This window comes from Polypterus senegalus, chromosome 6, assembly GCF_016835505.1.
Source record: "Polypterus senegalus isolate Bchr_013 chromosome 6, ASM1683550v1, whole genome shotgun sequence".
Lineage (NCBI taxonomy): Eukaryota > Metazoa > Chordata > Cladistia > Polypteriformes > Polypteridae > Polypterus > Polypterus senegalus.
The window spans coordinates 70,509,236-70,524,986 of NC_053159.1; the positions used below are offsets into that span (position 1 = coordinate 70,509,236).

Sequence of the window (15,751 nt, forward strand, 5' to 3'; positions counted from 1 at the left end):
AGCAGGGAGACGGGAATGTAGAAACTGGAGCGACAGACGGCCTTATATAGGCAGGCACCCAACAACGTGGGAGGCGTTGGGATGGGGGACCCAACGCCGCCTCACACGGTGACCGAGCTGCAAGCTATGGACATATATATGTACGTAAGTAGGATTCAGTTAGCGTTGGGAACCTGCGTACCAAATTTCTTGAAGATGGGCCCATAAGTAACAAAGACCGTTGAAAAGTTCAATATGGCGGCCGACAGTGGCATCATACCACCGAAATAAGTACCAAATTTCAGCCTTCTACCTACACGGGAAGTTGGAGAATTAGTGACGTTGGAAAGTTCAATATGGCGGCTGACAGTGGCGTCATACCACCGAAATAAGTACACTACTTTGGTTTCGGTTAGCACAGGGAAGCCGCCTACCAAATTTCGTGAAGATGGGGCTATAAATAAGAAAGTTCAACATGGCGGACATTGTCGACCGTTATCGACCGTTATGACCGTTACGTGTAGAATTTCGAAATGAAACTTGCTTAACTTTTGTAAGTAAGCTGTAAGCAATAAGCCTGCCAAATTTCAGCCTTCTACCTACACGGGAAGTTAGAGAATTAGTGATGAGAGAGTGAGTCAGTCAGTCAGTGAGGGCTTTGCCTTTTATTAGTATAGATATACACATACATATATATATTATATATGTATATATATATATATACACACATATCTACATATATACATCTATATATATATATATATATATATATATATACATACTTTATATATTGTGGCAGTAGGTTGCGCTAGTGCTCCCTTGAACCCTCAGGTACAACTCCAGACACCAGGTAAAAGTCCAAGACTCTTTATTTTCCTTTTTCAGAGTGCACCAAGCACCTTCCACACTACTCATAAACCAATTAGGCTACGTAACTCACAAAACACTAACCACTCCTCCTCGCCCAGACACTTTGCTCCTGTCCCACCCAGCACAGCTCAGCGTCTGGACTGAGGCACTGTCCTTTTATAGCCCCTGACCCGGAGGTGTTCCTGTCCCATCAGTACACAGTTCCTTATTCCTTCAGGGTCAGGGCAATCAGTCCTTTTCTTCAACCCGGGAGTACGTCACGGTCATGTGATGGGAAGGAACGAGCCCATAAGCCCCCCCACAGTGACTCCTGGTGGCCCCCAAGGTATTCAGCAGGGCTGTGAATAAACACTACAAAGTTAATAAGGCCCTGCTGGACCTGGGGGTGAAGACCGGCATGGGAAGCCGGCAGTCCTCCACAATATATATATATATATATATATATATATATATATATATATATATATATATATATATATATATATATATATATATGGTGCGAGCAGCTGTTGCTGCGGGTGCCAGAATCCATCGAGGAAGAAAAATGAAAAACATTATTTGTATAAAATCTTAATTTATCTATCCATTCGTAAATAATTAAATGGGCAGGCTATTTCGTATCAGTGCAATACGCTGCTTGTTAAAATGGATGACTTCCGCTCTTATGTGCACTTAGTGCTGCGTGGGTATTATGAACTATCGTATCTGTTCAAGTTCTATTTAAATTTTAAATATAAGTAATTTTTATGTAGTCGACAGAAATATCTTTGGTAGGAATGCAATTTAAATTTAGTCATCATTGCATAAAGTTTTCTTCAGCATAGAAATTTAACGACGAAATTCAACTTACATTCCTACCAAAGATATTTCAGTTGACTAAATAGAACCTACTTATATCCAAATAGAACTTGAAAAGATATATTTTTTCGAATCTGACCACGCATTTTAGATTGACTTGACGCGCACTACATCGAGCCCGCGTTGTATTGTGCTCTTGCCTAGGATTACACTGAGTATGGCTTTACCAAAACAGTCATTTATGGCGAATAAGGTATCCATTATTCATAAAGCTTCAATTGGTGATCTGTTTTTCTGCGTTAACCTCATATTTTTTCATACTTCTTCTCAAACCAAGGGGTTGTGAAATCGGGATCGTCCGTCACAGGGGGTGCGGGGGTAAAATGAATCGGGAAGCTCTGATATATATGTATGTGTGTGTATATATAATATATGTATATATATATATATATATATATATATATATATATATATATATATATATATATATTGTCACACACGCGCATGGGAGGCAGCTAAAGGGCTTGAGTGAAGGCAGTTCGGAGACATGCCGGGGTGTGGCAGAGTGCACTGACTCTTTTTCTCCCTTGCCTGTAGACCATCCCCGGGGGATTTCACCTGGCTCTCCTGACATCACTTCCGGGACTGAGCCAGGATACTACATTATACGGGTGGCTGCCCCAACTCTTTATCTGTCCATGTCTCGTTCTTGTGACAGTGGCGTAGTCGGCAGGATGGAGAAGTCCCGGAAGAGAAGGGGACAGGACCTGCAATATACCCAGGTGGGAGCATACTGGGGCCGAGTATTCAGGCGGGAGGGTGCCCCGTGGTTCGGCGTGACCCGGTGCGGGCTCCGCCCCGCACTCATAACTAGGCCATCTGGAGAGGCCAGGGAGTGTGCGGGTGGGGCTCACAGAATTGGGCTGCCCTGGGGGGAGGCAAAGGGACTCAGTATGCTCTCTTGGGGGAGAGTGCCTGCCTCCCTGTGAAACCAAAGCCCCATTTACCACCTAGGGGTGCCCCAGACTGGCAGGTGAATAAAATAAAAATGGAGGTTGGACCCTGAGCGGCCGACCAACAAACAAGCCTGGTCCTTATGGGCAATGGTAGGGCATTGGCTACGCCATTTGAAAACACGCCCTACCAAATAATAGAGCAGGTAGCTTGATATCTGCTCCTGGAAGCGCTTCCCCGTGGCTTCACCCAGCCGGTTTGGGGCAAGCAGTTTAAGAACATGTCTGAGCTCATAGAGCTTATGGAGACGCAGAGGGCGGCCTCACACTCTGGGGGAGCAGAACCGCCCTCATGTCAAACTCAGCCGGGTATGCCAAGACCTAGCCCCTCCCTGTACAATCCAGAGCTCGTATGGCGTCGCGGTGCGGGCGCAAAACCGCTTGGAGGCAAGGAGGAATGCAGGTGGAGGGCGAGGAGGGGTTGGTGTGCTCTGGCTAATCCGCTGGCGGTCCCACATACTGGCGTGGTGATCGCCAACGGACACACCACAGGTTTGTTCGACCGCAGCAACATTTCCATTGTTGCCCGCCGCTTTGTGCAACTGCAACAGTGGCTAAAATTTAAGACCGGTATAACCTGTGTCCACGGAGACATCCGCTGGTACAGGTCCGCCGCTTGTTCATCAGTTACGGAGGGTCAGTTCGTAAACTCACCGTAGCGGTCCTACCTGATCCTCCACACCCGGTGATACTAGGGCGGGACTGGTCTAAAATCAAAAGCGGTGAGACACATACCACTCCCGGGTTAATTTGGGCCTCGTTATGGACGGAGATAAACCGTCTCAAGCTGCCTCCACGCCGTGTAATCAGCCGGCAGAGAGAGACGAAGCCGTCGCCCTGACTGACGTGGCAACCCCGGCCGCCGCTGGCTAACACGCCATCCACCAACGCCGGCGGAGCGGAGGAAACCACGCCCATTGAGGTGACGCTGACCCTCTCTCCGTGTTGCGGTTCCAATTTAAGGAAACGCCGGCTTCTTTTAGAAGGGAGCAATGGAATGATGACTCCCTGAAGTTTGTAAAAAATGCAGTGGTCCTTGTCAATGGCCAGCGCACTAATCAGTCGATGCCACAGGGCCCCTACTTTGTGCTAGATAATGACCTCCTTTACCGTGTAGCAATGCATGACGGGCAGGAGACGAGGCTGCTGCTAGTGCCGCGTACCTTCCGCGGCAGGTCTGCGAGCTAGCACACGCCACCTCCTAGGTGGCCACCTGGGCACCGAAAAACTCTGGAGCGGATCAAGCTCCGTTTCTACTGGCCAGGAATTAATGAGGAGGTTCGCCGCTTTGCGCTTCCTGCCCGGAGTGTCAACTGCGACAAATTCCTAGGAGGGACCGTGCTCCTCTTGTTCCTATTCCACTGATTGACGTTCCCTTCCACAGAATCGGGTCGACCTGGTGGGACCCCTGGAGCCCTCAGCCCGAGGACACAAGTACATTTTAGTCCTCGTGGATTATGCTACACGATACCCCGAAGCTGTTCCGTTGCGCTCAGCTACCTCTAAAGCCATCGCACGGGAATTACTAGGGTATTCGCGCGGGGATCCCCAAAGAAGTCTTGACAGACCAGGGGACCCCTTCACCTCGGAGACGTTCAAGGAGACTGCCAGATTACTGAAAATAAAGCATTTAAAGACCTCGTGTATCATCCTCAAACCGACGGATTAGTAGAGAGGTTTAATCAAACTCTCAAGCAAATGCTGCGTAAGGTGGTCAGCGAGGATGGAAGGAACTGGGATCAGCTCCTCCCCCTCGTCCTTTTTGCCTATCAGGAAGTCCCACAAGCCTCCACGGGTTCTCCCCTTTGAACTACTGTACAGGCGACAACCTCGGGCATATTAGATATTTTGAAAGAAGGCTGGGAAGAAGAGGCTCTTCCCTCCACAAACATACTGGAGTATATCGCGCAGTTACGCGATAGATTTGGAAAGATTCGCCTGTCCTTAAAAGTCACATGGAGGAGGCTCAAGCAGCACAGGCCGGTACTACAACCGCGCACGCCTCTTGGGAGTTCCGCCCGGAGATCGGGTCATGGTCCTAGTGCCTACCTCCCACTCTAAATTGCTTGCCCACTGGCAGGGCCCCTACGGTTAAGGAGAGGAAGGGACTGGTCGACTATTTGGTGAGTCAACCCAATCGCCGGCCAAAGGAGCGGTTTATCATGTGAACCTGCTGAAACCGTGGAAGGACAGGGACCCCGATCCCTCCTCCGCCAGCCCGCCACTCTTCGCCACACACACGACCTTAACTTCGGCACGGACTTAAGTCCCAGACAGCGGCAGGAGCTGGAAACAGTTATCCGGACCGTTCGGGAGGTAGTCAGTGAGAACCCCGGAAGGACCTCTCTGATTGAGCACAACATCGTGACAGAGCCCGGGTTGTTGTCCGAGAACGCCCATATCGTCTTCCCGAGGCAAAAAAGGCTGAAGTGGAGCTTGAGATCAAGCGCATGCTGGAGCTAGGTGTGATTGAGGAAAGTTATAGTCCCTGGTCCAGCCCCATTGTGCTCGTCGGTAAGCCTGACGGAGTTGGAGGTTCTGCAATGACTTCCGCCGGCTTAATCAAGTCTCCCAATTTGATGCTTATCCAATGCCACGCGCGGGACGACCTCCTCGAGAGGCTTGGACAGGCTCAATACCTGACCACACTTGACATGACGAAAGGGTACTGGCAGGGTCCTTTAACGGACTCCGAAGGAAAAACGCGTTTAGTACCCCTAGCGGACACTGGCAGTATCGTGTCCTTCCATTTGGGTTACACGGGCTCCAGCAACCTTTCAGCGCCTGGTGGACAAAGTGCTTCGCCCCATAACTCATACAGTGCTGCCTACCTGGATGACGTGGTCATCTATTCCAGCACATGGAAGGAACACCTACAGCATGTCCAAGCGGTATTACGGACACTTGGTGAGGCGGGCTCGGATTAATCCCAAGAAATGCTTCTTGGATTAAGCGAGGCCAAATATTTAGGCTACCTGGTGGGTCGGGTACCGTAAGGCCACAGTGCTCCAAAATTGATGCCATTCTGAAATGGCCCGTCCATGAACCAAGCGGCAGGTCCAAGCCTTTCGGTTAGCGGGTACTACCGCCGGTTTGTACCCGGTTTTGAGAGAGCGGCGCCTTGACTGATTTAACAAAGAAGAGGGCCCCAACATTGTGGCATGGACTGAAAAACAGGCGCTGCATTTGGTGACTTAAAGCAGGCCCTTACGCCCACACCTGTTTTGATGGCACCTAACTTTTCTTTGCCTTTCATCCTCCAGACGGACGCTTCGGACACAGGCCTGGGCGCCGTGCTGAGCCAAAGCGTCGATGGTGTGGAGCACCCCATCATGTTCCTGAGCCGGAAACTGTTGGACCGGAGACCAGGTATGCTGCGGTGGAGAGGGAGGCTCTGGCGATTAAATGGGCGATTACTCAGCTGAGGTACTACCTGTTGGGCCGGAATTCACCCTTGTCACGGACCATGCACCCTACAGTGGATGGCCCTCCACAAGGAGTCGAATCCGCGGGTCACCCGGTGGTTTCTTGACCTACAGCCGTACAAGTTTTCGCTCGTTCATCGTCGGGGCGCTCTCCACGCCAACGCTGATGCTCTTCCTCGGGTTCACGACCTCTCGGTTAGGTCGCCCGACCCCGGGTCTGGGCTAAGGGGGCCTTGTCACACACGTGCGCATGGGAGGCAGCTAAAGGGCTTGAGTGAAGGCAGTTGGAGGCATGCCGGGTGTGGCAGAGTGCACTGACTCTTTTCTCCCTTGCCTGTAGACCATCCCCGGGATTTCACCTGGATCTCCTGACATCACTTCGGGACTGAGCCAATGGAAGTCGGCCACACCAGCTCCAGTCCCTCTGATGTCACCTCCGCTATGAACCAATGGTGGAAGACCACGTGCCAGATCCATATGACCTCACTTCCTGTCTCCCCCTTTAAAACCTGCCCCTTTTCCTTTGTTTCCTCAGTCTTGTACTGGACTCAGTTGAATGCACTTCAGTGCTGACTGTTTTGAAAACGACTTTTGCAGCCAGGATACTACAATATACGGGTGGCTGCCCCAACTCTTTATCTGTCCATGTCTCGTTCTTGTGACTATATATATATATATATATATATATATATATATATATATATATATATATATATATATACTGTATATATATATATATATATATATACTGTAGAAATAGTTTTACTGTCAAATAATGCAAAGAGTATGCGACACGTGTTTCTCCCTTATTCTGGGCTCATCAGGCGTACACACTCACTGCACTCCCTCTTGGGATTCGAATCTCGGGCATCAGCAGCGAAGTCTCTAATGATGCACCACTGCGTGTGGTTCGTTTATTTGGCAGTATTTAGATCGGGTTAATTACATTCAAGGCATTCATAGTCTGAATCAAAATCCGATTATATGGGTGGCTACCTACCAGGTAACGCTTGTGGTTGGACAGCAAGTCGGATAACGTCCGCCACGGTGCCCTCTTTCAGTTGTGAGAAGCAAATCATAGAATGGTTTTTACAGTCAAATAATGCAAAAGAGTATGAGACAAGTGTTTCGCCCTAATTCTGGGCTCACCAGGCGTACACACTCACTACACTCCCTCTCAGGAATCGAACCTCTTGGATCAGCATCACAGGCGAAGCCTCTAACGTTGCGCCATAGCGTGTGGACTCGTTAATTTAATTACATTCAAGGCATTCGTAGTCTGAATCACAATCTGACTGTATGGGTGGTTACCTACCAGGTAACGCTTGTGGTTGGTCAGCAAGTCGGCTAACGCCACGGTGTGTGGTTCGTTCATTTCACAGTATGTAGATAGGGGTAAATATATATATATATATTATCAAAATACCCGCGCTTCGCTTCGTGTGTTAAAGAAGTAATGAAAAAGAAAAGGAAACATTTTAATAATAACGTAACATGATTGACAGGCTATTTCATATCAGTGCAATATGCTGCTTGTTAAAACGGATGACTCCTGCTCTTACGTGCATTAGTGATGCGTGGGTATTATGAACTATCGTATCTGTTCAAGTTCTATTTAAATTTTAAATATAAGTAATTTTTATTTAGTCTAAAGAAATATGTTAATTAGGAATGTAAGTTAAATTTAGTCATCATTGCATAAATTTTTCTTCACCATAGAAATTTAAAGACTAAATTCAACTTCCATTCCTACCAAAGATATTACTGGCGACTAAATAGAACCTACTTATATCCAAATTCGAGCTATTGAGCTGTCGCCTGCCTGCCTGAATAAGTCACCCTCGCTTAGCTCTTACTTTTTTTACAGTTCATTTAATCATGGCTAGTCGCAGAAAAATTATAAAATGGAAGGAGGATTACACTGAGTATGGCTTTACCAAAACAATTACTGATGGAGAATAAAGTATCCATTATTCATAAAGCTTCAATTGGTGATCTGTTTTTCTGCATTAACCTCAAATTTTTTCATACTTCTTCTCAAACCAAGGGGGTGCGAGGGTAAAATGAATCAGGAAGCGCTGATATATATATATATATATATATATATATATATATAGAATATATTGAAATAGTTTTACTGTCAAAAATGCAAACAGTACGCGGCACGTGTTTCACCCTAATTCTGGGCTCATCAGGCATACACATTCACTGCACCCCCTCTCAGGAATCTAACCTCGGACGTCAGAGGTGAAGCTTCTCATGTTGCGCCATGGCGTGTGGTTCATTTATTTGACAGTATGAAGATTTCTCTCCATTGTATCGGGAGACCCACCTTTTCTTTTGGGGATCTCCTGCTTGATCTGGGGCTTGTGCTCAGCCTGAGGCTCCCTATGGAAAGAAGAGTGCCTCTTTGCTGTTTGCACACCCGTTACTTTCAGCTTACCAGGAGCCGGCGTCATTAGCACCGGCTCGCTCCGATGAACAGCTCTATTTAGCTGCACCGGCACGATTGGCGCATCCCCTGGGCCTCTTGTCACCGGCGTTACCCCGCACGCAAGACCGGTCGGGACCTGGAGAGTTGCACAGCCCCAGAAAGCCACGTCACACGCCTGCTCCGTGCTGTTTGCTCTGTTCCCCAACCATCCGGTCATCATGCCACACTCTCTTGTCGGGCACACGGTGTGAGCTCTGCGGCTAACGCCGTCTTTCAAAGCAACTTCGTCACACTGCCACCAAATACTCACAGAAAAATCCACAAGTTAATACACACGCTGTCTCTACAGTTTCTCCACACTGAATCCTCCAGGCACTACTTACAAAAGGTTACATTGACAATCGTGTTACGTTATTTTTAAAATCTTTCCTTTTTTTAGCACAAGCACAGCTGAGAAGCTTCGATGCATGTGCTCCATAACGCGTTAAAAATAATGCATTTAATCACACTTTGCATTACAAGCAAAGGGGAACTTTGTCAATGCATGATTTCCTGGTACACCGATTACATTGATCAGCGCATCCCGATTCATTTTACCCTCGCACCACCTTGGTTTGAGAAGAAGTCTGAAAAAAATATGAGGTTAACACAGAAAAACAGCTTTATGAATAATCGATTCGCCATCAATAATTGTTTTGGTAAAGCCATACTCAGTGTAATCCTCCTTCCATTTTATAATTTTTCCGCCACTAGTCATGATTAAATGAACGGTAAAAAAGTAAGAGCGAAGCGAGGGTGACTTATTTAGGCAGGCATATGACAGCAACACTCATGACAATGTCAATCATGTTACGTTATTATTAAAATGTTTCCTTTCCTTTTTCATTACTTCTTTAACACATTACTTCTCCGCTGCGAGGCGCGGGTATTTTGATATATATACAGTATACATAAATAAATATATATATATATATGAATGACCTCCAAAGAATGCGGAGACTTTTGATCATGTGAACGTGTCTGCAAAAAGTGGCGTCTCCTGCCCTGCAAAACTCGAGCAGCCGGCGCGCGCGCATAACTGTGCCGGCCTTTGAGACGCTGACTGCGCTTCTGCCTTAAGTCAAAGTGAGCACTTTTAATTTTTTCCATCCTCCCCCTGAGCTATAGCCCAGACAAGTGCAAACATGGGACCCCTTTTCTACACCGCGGCGAACTAATATTAAGGCGATTCGCACTTTCTATTTTGCACGCACAGAGTGGAGGACTGACAGTGCCATCACAACCAATTAATGGCAGGGACGTCTCACCAGTCTACACAAAACCCACCGCGACTGTCCCCAAAAGGCGCTCATATATCAGCTTAACACATTTATCTATACTATATAAAAGAAAAAGGCAACTTTCCTTTCTTTACACCTTTTTTCCTTTTATCCCAAACCAAAGCCTTTCTCTCTTAACACTGCAGAGGACACAAAACTAATTTTCTTTAATTGCTGGTAATGCCGGTAAGGCACATTACCAGAGGCAGAAATTTGAACGTTCACATAGAAAATGTAATTTCTATACCACAGCCGTCGTGTAGCGCCTTTCAAAAGGGATCAACTACCGAGAGATGATCCATATACATTTTAGCTGCTGTTAGTACTACTTACCTGTTGTGTTACACAGTCTTTAAAATGTAGTTTACTCGCAACCACTCCAGTAGTGCTCAATGTACCTGTACTTCTTAAAACGTTAATGTTTTACTGTTTACGAACTTATAGACTATATTTTATTATTTTTCCCTTGCACTCAGTGACCAAAGCTATACACAAACATATAGACACATACATATATATACACATATATATACCTGTGTGTATGTTTGTATGTATGTGTATATATATTTATACACACACACACACACCTATCTACATTATATATATATATACACACACACACGCACATGCATCATACATCATTAACACACTACTTCTCCGTAGAAGCGGGTATTCTATATATATATATATATATATATATATATATATATATATATATATATATATATATATATATATATATATATATATATATATATATGCCAGCAACACTCATGACAATGACAAAACAATTACATTGTCAATCATGTTACGTTATTATTAAAATGTTTCCTTTTCTTTTTACTTCTCCGCTGCCAAGTGCGGGTATTTTGATATATATATATATATTGTGACAGATTAAGGGTTTTTTTTGCACCCTTGTACCCTCAGACTACACGTCAGACCAGATAAAAACTCCAAATATTATTTATTATTATAATAATGTACCCAAAGCACCCTCCACTCCCAAATACTCCAATAACAATAAACAATCACAAATAACAAATCCTCCAATCTCCCAGATGCTTAGCCTCCCTGCCTCCCAACTCAGCTCGTCTGTCTGGGATCTCCCAGAGTCCTTTATACTCCTTGACCGGGAAGTGTTTGTCCCTAAGTCCATGTGACTTTCTATCACTTCCGGGTCAGATAAAAACTTTTCTTTTTCTTCATCCCGGAAGCAAGTCATTTCTTCTGTCCATGTGAGTGGGACGTACTTCCGGAGTGTAGGGAAAATAGTCCCTGGGCCTCCCTGCAGCGACTCCTGGCGGCCGCCATGGTATCCAGTAGGGCTATGCATTTAAAGACCACTGTCCATAATTCCCTGCTGGCATTTGGGGCACCTCTACGCTGGAAGGAGGGCTCCATCTGGCGGCCTGGAGGTATTGGCCGGGGTACATGGCGCCATATCTTACAATATATATATATATATATATATATATATATATATATATATATATAGATATATAGATATATATAGATAGATAGATATATATATAGATATATATATATATATATAGATATGAGAACAACACTCATCAATGACAAAACAATTACATTAACAATCATGTTACGTTATTTTTAAAATTTTTCCTTTTCTTTTTCATAACTTCTTTAACACACTACTTCTCCGCTGCGAAGCGCAGGTATTCTGCTAGTATATATATATATATATATATATATATATATATATATATATATATATATATAAATAAATATAAAAGATAACTCCTGTAGCCACAATAAATGCCTTTATTGAATAGACAAACCAGGGATGAAGAAGTTCCTTTCTACTGCAGCCACAGCCGCGACACACATAAAAAACATCAATAATAACTCATAAACTTGCAATATTATTTAGGAAAATCGCAGCATTTTACTCACCAAAAATTCGGATTACTGTATTTGTAAACAAAATCCATCGTTCTCTCTTTCCTCAAAAACAGTTCAATTACTCTGTCGTACGGATTATCCGTGTGCTTCAGTTCCATCAAAACCTCAATTTCTACCGCCATCGAAGCTAATGCTGAAAGGCGAACCCGCCGTATGGTATTTCTGGCATAAGTTTCAATCCGCTTTAGGGCTGAAAATGTCCGCTCGACAGAAGCAGTGTACACAGGAATGCTCACCGCCAAATATAGCAATGTGAACAGCTGCCCCATGCTCTCATTCAGATTTTTCTGATGAAGGAAGTCAAGGAGATCAGTGGGAGATTTTCCTGCAAAATCATCCATGGTATACATTACAGTCAGTTCTGTTTTTAGCCGAGACAGATCAAAAAGCGCTCTGTGGCTCTTGTGTTAAAGTGGAGAAGGATGCATGCGTGAAATTTTTCTTGCATTCCCGAAACTTCTGGGGCTTGAGGAGCATGACAAACATCAGGTTTTCATGGTCTTGAAATCTGGTCTGTGTCTGGCAAATAATATTGTCCAGAATTCTGCCATGGAGTTGGCCGTAGTGCATGCGACGATCTTTCGCTCGGAGCGTTTGCGGTGCGTTCAGTGGCCTCGGAGAGTTCCTCATATCGGCTTCTATCCAATCAATGGGTCTGAATACGGTGACGTTGCCATACAACTGCTATAGGGCCCTACTGACACCAACTCAAAATCTGATTGGTTGAAGCAACAGGTTAATCGACATTTATTCTGTGTTAGAGTGCCTCCACAACAGATTGTGAAAGCCTCTCTGCCTGGCAACAAATGATGGCTGAAATGTGATTGGCTAAATGCTTTAATACGAAACTCCGCCTCCCATGGCTATCGAACTGCATTCTATTACAGTATATGCACAAAAATACGTTACAGTTATGACCATTACGCGTAGAATTTCGAAATGAGCCTGCCAAATTTCAGCCTTCTACCTACACGGGAAGTTGGAGAATTAGTCGTGAGTGAGTGAGTGAGTGAGTGAGTGAGTGAGTTTAGTGAGGGCTTTGCCTTTTATTAGTATAGATTAACAGATATCTCACAGAGAAATGGTGCATGCCAGTTTAGGCAAATGTGGGCCACCTGCAGAAGTAAAGTGAAAGGAGTGGAGTTCAGTGAAGCTCAAAGAAAACACTTTTAGCCAGTGCTTGACAGGCGAGTGATAGTGAGTGTACTCAATTTCATGCAACTGATCCAGTAAGAAAGGTTGCGACATTGTGCAAATGCTGATGTAGGAACTACAATTTTTATCAGCAATATGCTACTCAAAGTGTTTTCATCAGTGCTCACAAATTTTAAATAAGAACATCAACAAAAGCAGCATGTCATCAAAGATACTAACTACTGCTTTGTGTTTTCCTCATTCACTTTTGAGATAACAATTTCATTGTGTTGCTGAATTACAGTGTTTAGTATTTCTCAACCTTTGTGGCCTTTGAACGCAGTTTTACCTAGCTGCAAGTTCCTTGACAACACACAGACAGCATTTGAAGGGGTGGGTGAGGGGGGGCTTGTTCCCTTGGTGAATCAAAGCACAGTTAGAAACAGGGGGAAAAATATTGTGCAGCACTATCAAACGCTTTGGCTGACTGGATTGTCACATGTAACAATAAATCTGAGAAAAACTAATTACACCACATTTTTTATCAGTGCATAGTCTTGTGTTTTTGAAAAAGCCAACACTGTTGTACACCTGCATATCATCTTAGGTTTGCAGTACCACTCAATAATCAGCATAAAGTGCCTTTTCAAGTTAAAAAACAGGAATTAAAAAAGTAAAAGAAAAAAACACACAAATTAACCGATGGAGTCAAGCCACAGTTGAGCAGAATGAAGAATCATTCTTAAAATCAGCATCTCCATCAGCTATAGAAAAAATTCAAACTTCATTCTGTTCAGTTATGGTTTGGCTACATTTGCCAATCTAGGGTGTGTGTGCATGTTTTTTTTTTCTTTTATTGCATTTATCTTCATTTTTTAACTTCAAAAAGCACTGATTGTTGATTAGTTTTGTGAACTTAATGATATGGTAGCAAACAAATTTATTTGGGAATGGTATGCTTTCTGTATATACTAATATTTAACCAAATGATGATCATAACTCCATTTCTGGCTTAAATGTTTACATGTACCATCACTTCCAGGCCATATGTGTACATTTGGTACACTTTATTAATCCTCCAGGGGAAATTGTCTTTCACATTTGGGAGTCAGCGTGCAGGGTCCTCCATTGTATGGCATCCCTGGAGCAGTTTTCAAGTCAAGGGTTTTGCTCAAGGGCCCAACAGACTAAGATACCTCCTGACAGTAACAGAATTTGAACTGGCAATCTTCCCAATACCAGCACAGATCCTTAGTCTTAGGGACACTGCTCTGCCTTATAATAACACATGGCAACAGAAAAATGAATATAGTCAGAATTTGATTAACATGGTACAACATTAAAAAACATGAAAGCAATTTAAACATTACCAATAACTTTGCATTTTTATTACACAAATTGCTCAACACAGAACGTTGTAGGAGTATTTGTAGGCATCACATATCATTAGGAAAGCAGTCAAACGTTTGAGTAATGTAATGTAATAATATATGCATGTAAGGGTTGGGATAGGATTTTATTACAGTTGTACTATGTTTTTTATTAAAAATGCTTATTTTTATTGGTGAAAAAATAACAAATAAAAATTTGATTACAAAAAATCCTAAAATAAACCAATTTCATTTTATTGATCTTTGCTTCGATTTAGAATTAATTGCCAGATACAGTTTCCTTTATCACTAGAAAGATGAAAGTGTTTCATCTTGATATTCCTATATGTCACCCTGCAGCTGTAAAAATCGGGTGCATCGTTCACTCATTCATTTTCAGCCCTGGTTGAGGCAATCAGTACTGCAGAAGATTCTGCTTTCAGGTAACCAACAGCTTAACTGGAGGGAGGAAGACATTCAGTACAGTATATGGTATGTATTGATATAATCAAAAAAATATATATATTTCAATATTTGGAAAGAGCAGTACTTTACAGATTTTACAGTTTTGGATTAATTTTCCATATGTAATTTCAATCAGTTCAATGTTCAAGGTAATTGATTTTAGTGCAATTTTTTTTGTTTTATAAATTTTCTGGCGCATTATCTGTGAAAAGATACCAATACAATAGTGAACATCCAATCAAAGAAGCTTTTCAACATTACCTAAGATTAACTTTTATAATTTATTTATTTATGATTTATTTCAGTATGATTTTTGTTGGTGAATCCCTTCTTTTTTTTCAAGAGAGACATTTCCAAATGGCAGTACATAGGCATTAACTCAAAAATGAAATGAAATGAAATTCATATGATTTGGCTGAAAAACAGATTGTAAATAATTTAATCCATAAAATAGGAAGGCTAAATCTTTAGTTTTTCTGCATCTTTTGCAGTTATGTTTGATGTAATTATTACAAACACTGAAAGAAGTCTCACTTTCCAGTTTCAGTTTGAATTTGACCCAATGAGTGACTGACTGACTGAGTAAAATTTACCTGGCCTATTATGTAATTCATTATCATTTTACTTCAAAAGAAAAACAGAATATTTATTTGAAATTGTATTCAGGACATTTTATAACCACTGGAGAAGTGGGCCATAAGAGGTAAAGATGCAAAATAGTACCATCTTCTGATGGAAACACATCTATTGTGCTGTATAGATGGCTAACAAAAATGGTTTTCTCAAGCAGGATTGTTAAATGTTAGAAAGTTACTAATGAAAATATGACACATGAAGCATTTTTTTCCCGATATAATGAGTTGAAAGGTATTTTTCCAGCACTTTTTGACAAGGAAGTCAGAGTAAGTGTAATCTATGAAATATATATAGTTTTAAGACAACTGATCAAAAAAGTCCACAGGTGTGTTGTCAACATCCTGTTTTTGTTCTTTGTCCCACTCACAATTCATCTGAA

The 15,751-nt window shown here is 43.1% G+C and overlaps 1 protein-coding gene across 2 annotated transcripts in view; it reads right to left on the bottom strand.

The window, feature by feature from the left end:
• Positions 1–15,751, bottom strand: part of kcnh3 (potassium voltage-gated channel, subfamily H (eag-related), member 3) — a 605,399-nt gene that overhangs the window by 146,539 nt on the left and 443,109 nt on the right. The gene's annotated exons all lie outside the window — the stretch shown is intronic.